The sequence below is a fragment of the Muntiacus reevesi genome, chromosome X (genome assembly GCF_963930625.1).
Source record: "Muntiacus reevesi chromosome X, mMunRee1.1, whole genome shotgun sequence".
Taxonomy (NCBI): Eukaryota; Metazoa; Chordata; class Mammalia; order Artiodactyla; family Cervidae; genus Muntiacus; species Muntiacus reevesi.
This window is the reverse complement of record NC_089271.1, coordinates 148772760-148785616: the sequence shown is the minus strand read 5'-3', so window position 1 is coordinate 148785616 and position 12857 is coordinate 148772760.

Below are 12857 nucleotides of genomic sequence, written 5' to 3'. Positions count from 1 at the left end.
AGGACACTTGCTCTTTGCAAGAAAAGCTATGACAAACCTAGAGAGTGTATCAAAAAGCAGGGACGTCACTTTGCCAACAAAGCTCTGTATAGTCAAAGCTATGGTTTTTCCAGTAATCATGTACAGATGTGAGAGTTGGACCATAAAGAAGGCTGAGCACTGAAGAATTGATGCTTTCAAACTGTGCTGTGGGAGAAGACTCTTGAGAGTCCCTTGGACTGCAAAGAGATCAAATCAGTCCATCCTAAAGGAAATCAACCCTGAATATGCATTGGAAGGACTGATGCTGAAGCTCCAATACTTTGGCTATCTGATGCAAAGAGCTGACTCATTGTAAAGACTGAGGGCAGGAGGAGATGAGGGCATCAGAGGATGAGAGAGTTGCATGGCATCACCAACACAATGAACATGAGTTTCAGCAAACTCTGGAAGACACACACCAGGGAATCCTGGTGTGCTGCAGTTCATGGGGTCACAGAGAAATCAGACAGGACTTAGCGACTGAACAAGTGCAATCAAAGTGTCTTTGGTTATGTTAATGAGGATACATTTGAAATCCCCTAGATAACTTTAGGATGGGGGCTGGTTGTCAGGGGAACCAAGCTGCAATGTTAGAGGGTTGGAACTTTCAGTTTCCACCCCCACCCTGACCTCTAAGGAGGGAAGAAGGGTAAGAGGCTGAATAAGACTAAGTTCAATCACCAATGACCAACGATTTAATCAATTGTGCCTTGTCACAATCAATGGTGATCTTTGTCACTTGTCAAAGGATCACAGAAAGACTTCCCTGATGGTGCGGTAGATAAGAATCCACCTGCCAATGCAAGAGACGCAGATTCAAGCCCTGATTCCAGAAGATCCCACATGCTGAGGAGCAACTAAGTACATGCACCACAACTGCTGAAGCCTAAGTGCCCTAGAGCCTGTGTTCCATGAGAGAAGCCACCACAATGAGAAGAAACTCGTGCACTGCAGCTAGAGAGTAGCCCCTGCTTGCCACAACTAGAGAAAAGCCCACACAACAATGAAGACCCAGCACAACTTAAATAAATTAATAAATAATTTACCAAAAAATCATAGAAACATAACAAAGTCAATTAATCATCAAAGTAGTAGTTAATGAACGTTTATTGCACACACACCAAAAAGACAGTTTGTAAACACAGAGCATTTAAACCAAAACATGGAATGAGGCCCAGGGGTGTACTGTTATAAAGTAGTTTACATAGCATGATAGCAGTGATTTTTTTTCTTCACAGTGATGGCTTATATTATTAGAATTTTCCTAAACGGTAGGGAATTGGTCAGTGGTTACCTCATATCAGCCTTGGAAAACAGTTCAACTTTGTCTTACGATTTTCAGAAGCATAAGCAATAAATGACCTAGGTCAGGTTAGTCTCCCAAAGTTAAATTAAGCCTTGCTTGTGTGACTAAACTGGTTTTGTCTGCTCAAGGAGTTTTCAAGGCTAGTCTCAGTTTTTTCTTGTTTCTTTAATTTTTATTGAAGTATGCTTGATTTACAATGTGTTAATTTCTGTGGTACAGCAAACTGATTCAGATATACACATATATACATTCTTTTTCATATTCTTTTCCTTTATGGTTTATCACAGGATACTGAATATATTTCCTTGTGCTATACATTAGGACCTTGTTGTTTATCCATCATAAATATAATAGTTTTGCAGCTACTGAATCCCAAACTCCCGGTCTCATCCCCCACCCTTGGCAACCTCAGGTCTGTTCTTTGTATCCATGAGTCTCCTGCTTTGCAGATAGGTTCCTCTGTACCATATTTTAGATTCTACATATAAGTGATATCATGTGGTGGTTGTCTTTTCCTGACTTCCTTCACTTAGTATGATGATCTCTAGGTTCATCCACGTTACTACAAATGGCAAAATTCCATTTCTTTTTATTGCTGAGTAGTAGTCCACTGCATATGTATCACATCTTTATCCAGTCAATGGATGTTTAGGTTGTTTCCATGTCTTGGCTATTATGAATAGTGCTGCTATGAACATAGGGGTACGTGTATCTTTTCAAATTAGAGTTGTCATATTTTTCAGATATATGCCGAAGAGTGTTGCTGGATCATATGGTAGCTCTATTGTTAGTTTTTTGAGGAACCTCATACTGTTTTCCATAGCAGCTGTACCAACTTTCATTCCACCAACAGTATAGGAGGGTTCCCTTTTCTACACACCCTCTCCAGCATTTGTTATTTGTGACTTTTTTTTTTTTTGGCCATGCTGTACGACTTACAGGATCTTAGTTCCCTAACCAGGGGTTGAACCCATTCCCTCAGGAGGAAAGTGTGGAGTCCTAACCACTGGGATGCCAGGGAATTCCCTGTTATTTGTAGGCTTTTTAATGATGGCCATTCTGACTGGTGTGAGGTGGTACCTTAAGGTAGTTTTAATTGGCATTTCTCTAATAATTAGCAATGTTGATCATCTTTTTTATCATGTCTTCATGTGCCTATTGTGCATCTGTATGTCTTCTTTGGAGAAGATCTTTATATCTTCTCCCCATTTTTCAACTGGGACATTTGTTTTTTCTTATTGAGTTGTATGAACTGTTTGTATATTTTAGAAATTAAGCCCTTGTTGGTTGTGCAATTTTCAAATATTTTTTCCCAGTCTGTAAGTTGTGTTTTCATTTTTTTATGGTTTCCTTTGCTGTGTAAAACCTTATAAGTTTCATTAGGTCCCATTGTTTATTTTTGCTTTTATTTCTATTCCCTTGGGAGACTGACCTAAGAAAACATTGAAATAATTGATGTCAGAGAATGTTTTGCGTATGATCTCTTCTAGGAATTTTATGGTGTCATATTTTATGTTTAAGTCCTTAAGCCATTTTGAGTTTATTTTTTATATATGGTGAGAGGGTGTGTTCCAACTTCATTGATTTACATGTGGCTGTTCAGCTTTCCCAGCACCACTTCCTGAAGAAACTGTCTTTTCCCCATTGTGTTCAACCTCCTTTGTTGAAAATTAACTGACCATTAGGGCTTCCCAGGTGACTCAGTGGTAAAAAAAAAAAAAAAAAAAAAAATCCACCTGTCAATGCAGGAGACACAGGAGACCCGGGTTCAATCCCTGGGTTGGGAAGATCCCCTGGAGAAGGAAATGGCAACCTACTCCAGTATGCTTGCCTGGAGAATCCCACAGATGGAGGAGCCTGGCAGGCTGTGTAGTCCATGGGGTCACAAAGAGTCAGACACGACTGAGTGACTGAGTACACATTTTACACAATTGACCATAGGTATGTGGGTTTCTTAATGGGCTATTCTGTTCCATTGATCCATATGTCTGTTTTTGTGCGAATATCATGCAGTTTCCACTACTGTAGCTTTGTAATACTGTCTCAAGTTTGGAAGGGCTATGCCTCCTGCTTGATTTTTTTTTTTCTTTAGGATTGCTTTGGCAATTCTGGGTCTTTTATGGTTCCAAATGAATTTTAAGATTATTTGTTCTAGTTCTGTGAAAAATATAATGGGTAATTTGTTTGATAGTGATCACATTAACTCTGTAGATTCCTTTCGGTTGTATGGCCATTTTAACAATTCTTTCAATCCAAGAGCATGGGATATCTTTCCATTTCCTTGAATCATCTTCAATTTCCTCTATTAATGTTTTTTTGTGCTAAGTTACTTCAGTCATGTCCAACTCTTTATGACCCTATGAACTGTAGCCCGCCAGGCTCTTCTGTCCATGGGATTCTCAGGCAAGAGTACTCAAGTTGGTTGCCATGCCCTCCTCCAGGGGACGTTCTGGACCCAGGGATCGAACCCACATCTCCTATGGCTCCTGCATTGCAAGGGAATTCTTTATCACTGAGCCACCAGGGAAGAGGAACTAAAAGAATGTTCTTTTAGTACTCAGCATATGTCTTTCACTTCCTGGGTCAGGTTTATTCCTAAGTATTTTTTTAATGTAATTTTAAAACAGATTGTTTACCTTCCCTTTCTGATATTTCATTGTTAGTGTAAAGAAATGCAAACAATTTCTTCCCCTGCCCTGCCCCGCCCCACTCCCTCCTCCACCCGCTGCAACTGATTTCTGTTATGTTAATCTTAAATCCTGCTACCTTGCTGAATTTGTTGATCAGTTCTAGTAGTTTTTGTGTGGAGTCTTTAGGATTTTCTGCATATATATATATATATATAATGTCATCTGTATACAATGGCAGTTTTACCCACTTCCCTACCAATTTGAATATCTTTTTTTTTCTCTTATCTAATTGCTGTGGCTAGGAATTCAAATATAATGTTAAAGAAAAGTAAGAGGGTTTCCTTTTCTTGTTTCAAATTTTAGTGGGAAGGCTTTCAACTTTTCACCATTGAGTATTAGATTAGCTGTGGGTTTGTCACAAATAGCTTTTATTATGTTAAGGTATGTTCCCTCTATACCCACATTTGTAAGAGTTTTAATCATAAATGGATGTTGAATTTTATTTCACTTTTTTCTGCATCTATTGAGATGATCATGTGGTTTTTGTCCTTTGTTGATGTGGTGTATCACACTGATTTATTTGTGCATACTGAACCATCTTTGTGACCCTGGGATGAATCCAACTTGGTCATAGTGTATGATTTTTCTTTTTGTGTTGCTGGATTCAGTTAGCAAATACTTAGTTGAGAATTTTTGCATCTATAGTCATCAAAGATATTGGACTGTTTCTTTTTTGGTAGTGTCTTTGTCTAGTTTCAGTATCAGGGTGATGGTGGCTTCATAAAATGATTTTGGAAGTGTCCATCCTCTTGTCTTTTGGAAAACTTTGAGAAGGATCAGTATAAGTGCTTCTTTGCATATTTGGTAGAACTCACCTATGAAGCCATCTGGTCCTGGACTTTTCTTTGTAGGGAGTGTTTTGGATTTGTTTTTATTATAGATTCTATTTCATTTCTGATGATTGGTCTTTTCAAGTTGTCTGTTTTTTTTTTCTATTTCTTCTTAATTCAGTTTTGGTGGGCTGTATTTCTAAAAAATTGTCCATTTCATCTAGGTTGTCAAATTCATTGGCATATAATTGCTCATAGTATTCTCTTATGGTTTTTTTTTTATTTCTGCAGTATGAATTATATAGTTTTTCCTCTTTCATTTCTTATTTTGTCTATTTATTTTCTCTCTTTTCTTCTTGATGAGCTTGGTCAGATGTTTGTCAATTTTCTATACCCTTTCAAAGAACAAATTCTTGGTTTTATTGACTTTTTAAATTTTGAAATCTTTATTTCCTCTCTGATCTTTATTATCTCCTTCCTTATGCTGACTTTAGGTTTTGTTTGTTCTTTTTCTAAATCTTTTAGGTGATGAGTTCAGTTGTTTGAGATTGTTCTTATTTTTAAAGAAGGCCTGTATTGCTATGAACTTCCCTGTAAGAATGCTTTTACTATATCCCATAGATTTTGTATGGCTATTTTTTCATGGTTTGCCTCAAGGCATTTTTAATTTCTTCTTTGATTTCACTGTTGACCCATTGGTTTTTTAGTGTCATGTTGTTTAGCCTCCATGTAATCATTTTTTACTCATTTCTTTTTCTGTGGTTGATTTATAGTTTCATGCCATTGTGGTTAGAAAGATATTTGAAATAATTTCTATACTCTTAAATTTATTGAGGCTTTTTTTGTGCCCTAGTTTTTGGTCAGTCCTAGAGAATGTTCCATGTGCACTTGAAAAGAATGTGTATTCTGGGTTTTTTTGGATGTAATGTCCTGAAAATATAAATTGAGTGTGACTGTTCTGTTGTTATCATTTAGGAATCTCTGTTGCCTTATTGACTTTCTGCCTCAGAGATGTGCCCATTGATGTGAGTGGGGTGTTAAAGTCTCCTACTATCAAAGCAATGAGAAGCCCATGCATCACAATCAAGAGTAGCCCTTGCTCACAGCAATTAGAGAAAGCCCACGTGCAGTAATGAAGACTCAGCACAACTAAAAATAAATACATAATTTACAAACTCCTACATATACCCAATATCAGTCAGTTTAGTCACTTTGACTAGACTGACCTTTGTTGGCAAAGTAATGTCTCTGCTTTTTAATTTGATATTTAGGTTGGTCATAGCTTTTCTTTTCCTAAAGGAAATCAGTCCTGAATATTCATTGGAAAGACTGATGCTGAAACTGAAGTTCCAATACTTTGACCACCTGATGCAAAGAACTGACTCACTGGAAAAGACCATGATGCTGGAAAAGATTGAAGGCAGGAGGAGAAGGGGACAACAGAGGATGAGATAGTTGGATGGCATCACCGACTCGATGGACATGAGCTTGAGCAAGCTCTGGGAGCTGGTGATGGACAGGGAAGCCTGGCGTGCTATGGTCCATGGGGTCACAAAGAGTCAGACACAACTGAGCGACTGAACTGACTGATATTGGGTATATGTAGGAGTTTGTAAATAATTTATGTATTTATTTTTAGTTGTGCTGAGTCTTCATTACTGCACGTGGGTTTTCTCTAATTGCTGTGAGCAGGGGCTACTTTTCATTGTGGTGCATGGGCTTCTCATTACTATGGCTTCTCTTGCTGCACAGCACTGGTTCTAGGTGCATGGGTTTCAGCAGTTGTAGCATGCAGGCTCCGTAGTTGCAGCTCTTGGACTCCAGAGTGCAGGCTCAGTAGTTAAGGCCCATGGGCTTTGTTGCTCTGCAGCATGTGGAATCTTCCTGGACCAGGGATCAAACCTGTGTCCCCCGCATTGGCAAGTGGATTCCTATCCCCTGGACAACCAGGGAAATCCATGTGTTTAACACAGTGTAATGAAGCCTCCTTAAAAACTCAAAAGGATGGGGTTCAGAGAGCTTCCATGTTGGTGAACCAGAATGCATCCACATGCCAGGAGGGAACACACTGCAGTTCCGTGTGGACAGAAGCTCTTGTGTTTCAGAGCCGGCTGGACCTCACCCTGGTACCTCTTCACCTGGCTGCTGTCCATCTATATCCTTTATAATAAACTGGTAAACACTGAAGTGAAATATCCTCCAAGCTCTGTAAGCTGCTCCATAGATCTGTTGAATCCAAGGAGGCATTGTTGGGAACCTCAGGTGTGCAGCTAGTTGATCAGAAGCAGAGGGTGACAACCGGGGTTTGGAATAGGAATCTGAACAAGAGGGTGCGATTTTGTGGGATTGAGCCCGTCACCTGTGTGACTCTGTTGCCAATAATTGAGTCACGTGTCCTTCCAGATGCCACTCAGAACACCTCTTTCCACTTCTGCATTCTCCCATTATAAGTGCCTAGTCAGAAGAAGCCACTTCAAATTTGTTCAATGACTCTCATGAGAGAACTGGCGGGAAAAGTTCATTGCAAACTGGGCAGACAGAACTAGAAGTCTTAAGTGGTTTACCTACACTGTATGGCCTTATAATCAAAACATATTCCAGTGGATACTGATGATGTTAACATAAGGCTATTGAAGGAAGCCTGTTGACAATTGTCTGACTTCATGCAGTGGTTGAGGGGGGAGCAGTACTGAACAGGCCATTTGCTTTCCTCAGGTGCTAGAAACATCATCCCTCTACCATCCCCCCCCCCCAAAAAAAAAGGAAAACAATGACTTTTTAAGCAAAAGCTTAGTCCATCCAGGCTGCTGTAACAAAAGACCATAGACTGGGTGGCTTAAACAACATACATTTATTTCTCAAAGTTCTGGAGGCAGAAAATCCAAGATAAAAGTGCTGAGATTCAGTGTCTGTTGATGGCCCTCCACCCGATTCATAGATGGCAGCCTTCTCACCATATCCTCACATGAAGGAACAAGGGAGCTCTCTGGAATCTATTTTATAAGAGCATTAATTCCACTTAGGAGGGCCTTGCACTCATGACTTAATCACCTCCAAAGGCCCCACCTCCAAATGCCATCACCTTGGGTATTAAGGGGTTAGGATTTCAAGCCAGAACAGGGAGGCTCCTTCCTCCCCTCTTTCAGTATGCTCGAGTCTACACTGCTGTGAACAAACTCAGATAGTCCCTGGTATTCAAATACCACTATTGTTTGAAACCAAGTGTTCTTTAAATCAGCATTTCTAAGAATTGCTGTAATGGAGAAAAAACGCTTGCCTGGTAAGCTAAATTTGGGAAATACCAGGTTCCACAAAAATCAACAGGTTTCTTTCCTGCAAGGTTAAAGCAGTTCATATGCTCATGTGAAGTATGATTCCCTGGAAAGGACTATTATATGTAATACTTGCCAACTCTACCAGCAAACCTCATTTTGCAGATAGCATCTCTCAAAGGAGGGGGACATTCTCCTTTGGAGAAATGCTGCCTTAAGAGACCCAGGAAAACAGGGCTACATTTTCATAAAATCATTTGAATGTCTTGTGTTAATAGTAAAACAATTTAATGAAACATTTTACAACTACATTTACATTATATACAAATCTAAAGTTCATTTAAAGTATCAGTCGAAAGTGGTGTTGGAGTCACACTAACAATCACTACATGATCAGAGATTGCTGTTCTGTGCTTTATTACAAAGTTATCTTGATTGAGTTAACTACTCAAAATTGACTGTTTTAATCCCCCGCCAGTATACTACTTTCTTTAGAACTCCTAATGCTTCAAACAATTGTTCCTTCCTATCTTTAAACTCAGTCCTGTCTCAATGTAAGTCAACATCTATTAGCAACACTGATTTCAATCTTATCTGTCTTAGCTATTACGATGACATATAGGGAAACCAAAGAGCCATCAGAGAAGCTTAATACTTACCAATTGTTTATTAGGGGCCATGATTAGCACTGAATCTCAGTCTTCAGGGAAGAGCTAAGGTGATAACTATGATCTCATCCTCCATTTCGAGACTCAAAAGCCTGCTAAGTGGGCTTGGAGTGATGCTAAGTTTAATCACTTGGTTAACTAGTGATTGAGACAGACCTCTCCACTGGAAAAGTAGTTTTCCTTTGGTAATGGGTAGATCATTTGTGGGGTGATACATTGGCACCATGTGACTACCCCAAATGCCCCACAATCTTCTAAGATGTTTACATCCACTAATGACAAAGGCCCAGGGCTGCCATCATGTTACCCTCATGCAGCCAATCCACACAGTTCCTATAACATTTAATAAACTGTGATATTATGCTCAGTATTCAGAAGGCATCCAAAGTTGCAGGGCACTTCATTTAAAAGTCTTTAATGGCCTATTCAGTAGTTGCTTGCTGATTTTATTAGCACCAGATTCCAAGTCTGTAGTTCAGTGGTTTCCAACTTTGACTGCTCCTCAAATATCTGAGGCTGCCCCACTGGTACCAGTGCAGTCAAGAGCCTCCAAGACAGCAGCCAGGGAAGCCAGGATGAGAACCACTGCTGTCAATCATCATAATGGCAGTTCTTTACCATTGAAAACTAAAGAAGGCAGAGATTTGGCAAGCTAAATAGTTTTAGCTTTTTTTTTCATCATTTTCTAAAAACGTGAAGAAAGTACAGCACTGTCAATTGTTGCTAGAAAAATATCACTCCTGAAATTCATGATTGCTTCAGTTCAGTTCAGTTCAGTCACTCAGTCGTGTCCGACTCTTTGCGACCCCATGAACCGCAGCATGCCAGGCCTCCCTGTCCATCACCAGCTCCCGGAGTCCACCCACATCCATTGAGTTGGTGATGCCATCCAACCGTCACATCCTCTGTCGTCCCCTTCTCCTCCTGCCCTCAATCTTTCCCAGCATCAGGGTCTTTTCAAATGAATCAGCTCTTAGCATCAGGTTGCCAAAGTAATGGAGTTTCAGCTTCAACATCAGTCCTACCAATGAACACTCAGGATTGATCTCCTTTAGGATGGACTGGTTGGATCTCCTTGCAGTTCAAGGGACTCTTCTCCAACACCACAGTTCAAAAGCATCAATTCTTCAGCACTCAGCTTTCTTCACAGTCCAACTCTCACATCCATACATGACCACTGGAAAAACCATAGCCTCAACTAGATGGACCTTTGTTGGCAAAGTAACGTCTCTGTTGGTCATAATATGCTGTCTAGGTTGGTCATAACTTTCCTTCTAAGGAGTAAATGTCTTGTAATTTCATGGCTGCAATCACCATCTGCAGTGATTTTAGAGCCCAGAAAAATAAAGTCAGCCACTGTTTCCACTTTTCCCCCATATATTTGCCATGAAGTGATGGGACTGGATGCCATGATCTTAGTTTTCTGAATGTTGAGCTTTAACCGAACTTTTTCACTCTCCTCTTTCACTTTCATCAAGAGGCTCTTTAGTTCTTCTTCACTTTCTGCCATAAGGGTGCTGTCATCTGCATATCTGAGGTTATTGATATTTCTCCCAGCAATCCTGATTCCAGCTTATGCTTCTTCCAGTCCAGCATTTCTCATAATGTACTCTGCATATAAGTTAAATAAGCAGGGTGACAATATCCAGCCTTGACGTACTCCTTTTCATATTTGGAATCAGTCTGTTGTTCCATGTCTGGTTCTAACTGTTGCTTCCTGACCTGCATACAGGTTTCTTAAGAGGCAGGTCAGGTGGTCTGGTGTTCCCATCTCTTCAAGAATTTTCCAGTTTATTGTGATCCACAGTCAAAGGCTTTGGCATAGTCAAAAAAGCAGAAATAGATGTCTTTCTGAACTCTCTTGCTTTTTTGATGATCCAGCAGATGTTGCCTATTTGATCTCTGGTTCCTCGGCCTTTTCTAAAACCAGTTTGAACATCTGGAAGTTCACAGTTCACCTATTGCTGAATACTGGCTTGGAGAATTTTGAGCGTTACTTTACTAGTGTGTGAGATGAGTGCAATTGTGCAGTAGTTTGAGCATTCTTTGGCATTGCCTTTCTTTGAGATTGGAATGAGAACTGAGCTTTTCCAGTCCTGTGGCCACTGCTGAGTTTTCCAAATTTGCTGGCATATTAAGTGCAGCACGTTCACAGCAAGATGCTTAAGAAGTATCAAACATCACAGACATATGCCATACTGTATGATTTCTGGGAAATAATGTCCAGAATAATAAGTTTTCTGCCCATCTCTCCAAGAGATCACACCACTATTGTATACGTGTTCAAGCAAGCCCCAGACTTGGAACCACAACAAAAAAATAAAGCTGGTAACTTGGTGACCAGAGAGGGGAGGACTCAAATTTTGTCTGCAGGGTCCAAAACTGGCCTTAAGGAAGTTTCCCTCAGAGAAGAAACTAAGATCATCATGGAATACTAATGATACTCAGATCTTGCCAATCTATCCCTAAGACAATTTTTAAAATCCAATGGATGGCACTTCCCGAACTACAAAAAAGTAGAAGTTCAAAGTAAGAGCCCAGTCTTTAGTCATGTCCATCTTTTCCGGCAAATGTCAAACAGAAGGATGATGGAGGGGACACTTGGACAATAGTTAAGCATTTTCAAAACCATGAGCACTCACCCCATGTGAGCGAGAGTTATGGAAGTCATTCATCATGTCCTGGGTCCTGGCAGGTGTATTAGGCGGTGCTCTTACCCAGATGACAGGCCATACATGAGAGTGAATACCCCACTTCGTCCTATTGATGAATGTCCCTGAGGCCGAGTGTCGGGATGTGGGAGCAGACACCTGACCCAGACGGGTGGTGGGAGGGGTCTTATCTGCATGTCATAATAATCACAGTTTTGTGCACCACAGTCAGGTTGCTCCAATCTCAGCCATGCTGGCCATGAGGATACAGAGCCTTAGCAAGACTGAAGACACAGGAATCTTATCTGTCAGCCCTGAGCAGGCAGTAGCCAGAAAGTGAACCCTGGACCCCTCTTCCCCTCCTCTGCAAACAGTTCCTCATCTGAGCTCGTCCCAGGGTACCCCAGAGTGGCAGACAACAGCAGGCACACAAGGGGGCTCAGGGGTGAGGAGTGAAAAGGGAGAAAAGCTGCCAGCTGTCAGAGGTGGCACAGGCCAGGCCAGAGCGGGGAAGCTCTGAGCAATGGGGAGTGGACGCCCAAACCCAAACGGACTACTGGAAAGGCTTCAAGTGAAGCTGCAGTCTCTTCAGCCCCCATCACTAAAAAGAAGGCCCAGCACAGTACTGCCCTGGAGGAAAACACGTGCCTCGTTAAACAGGCCTTGCCAGTCACGGGCGAACACAGCATCAGTGGGTACAGCTGCCTAGTCCTGGCATGTTTTGCAGGAAGGGGCGGCAGCTGCCCTGGGGGAAAACCGCCCTCACTTCACCACCTGAAACCAAGCTGCTGACAAGGCCTCCATTTAGTTCAGCTCAGTTCAGTCACTCAGTCGTGTCCAACTCTTTGTGACCCCATAGACTGCAGCATGCCAGGCCTCCCTGTCCATCACCAACTCCCAGAGCTTGCTCAAGCTCATGTCCATCAAGTCGGTGATGCCATCCCACCATCTCATCCTCTGTCGTCCCCTTCTCCTCCCGCCTTCCATCTTTCTCAGCATCAGGGTATTTTCCAATGAATCAGCTCTTCACATCAGGTAGCCAAAGTACTGGAGTTTCAGCTTCAGCCTCAGTCCTTCCAATGAATATTCAGGACTGATGTCCTTTAGGATGGACTGGTTGGATCTCCTTGCAGTCCAAGAGACTCTCAAGAGTCTTCTCCAACACCACAGTTCAAAAGCATCCATTTAGAGGCTCCCCTAAAGGCCTGGGAGGACTCCATTAAGTGCCACCAGCGCTGTGCACCAGAGCCCTGCCACTCTCCAATGTCAGCACCCACTTGGCATGGCTACCGGTGGTGGCCCCACACAGTAGGCAGAAGGCCAGACCATTCTCACTGCAGTATGGTGAGGGCAACCTGTAATACTGACCTCAAGCGTACCAGGGACAACAGGAAAACCAGAGACAGGCCACTCACCCCCACCTGCAACCCAAAGGGGCACAGGGCACTTCAGTTAGCTTTGCAGCCCCCATATTCCATT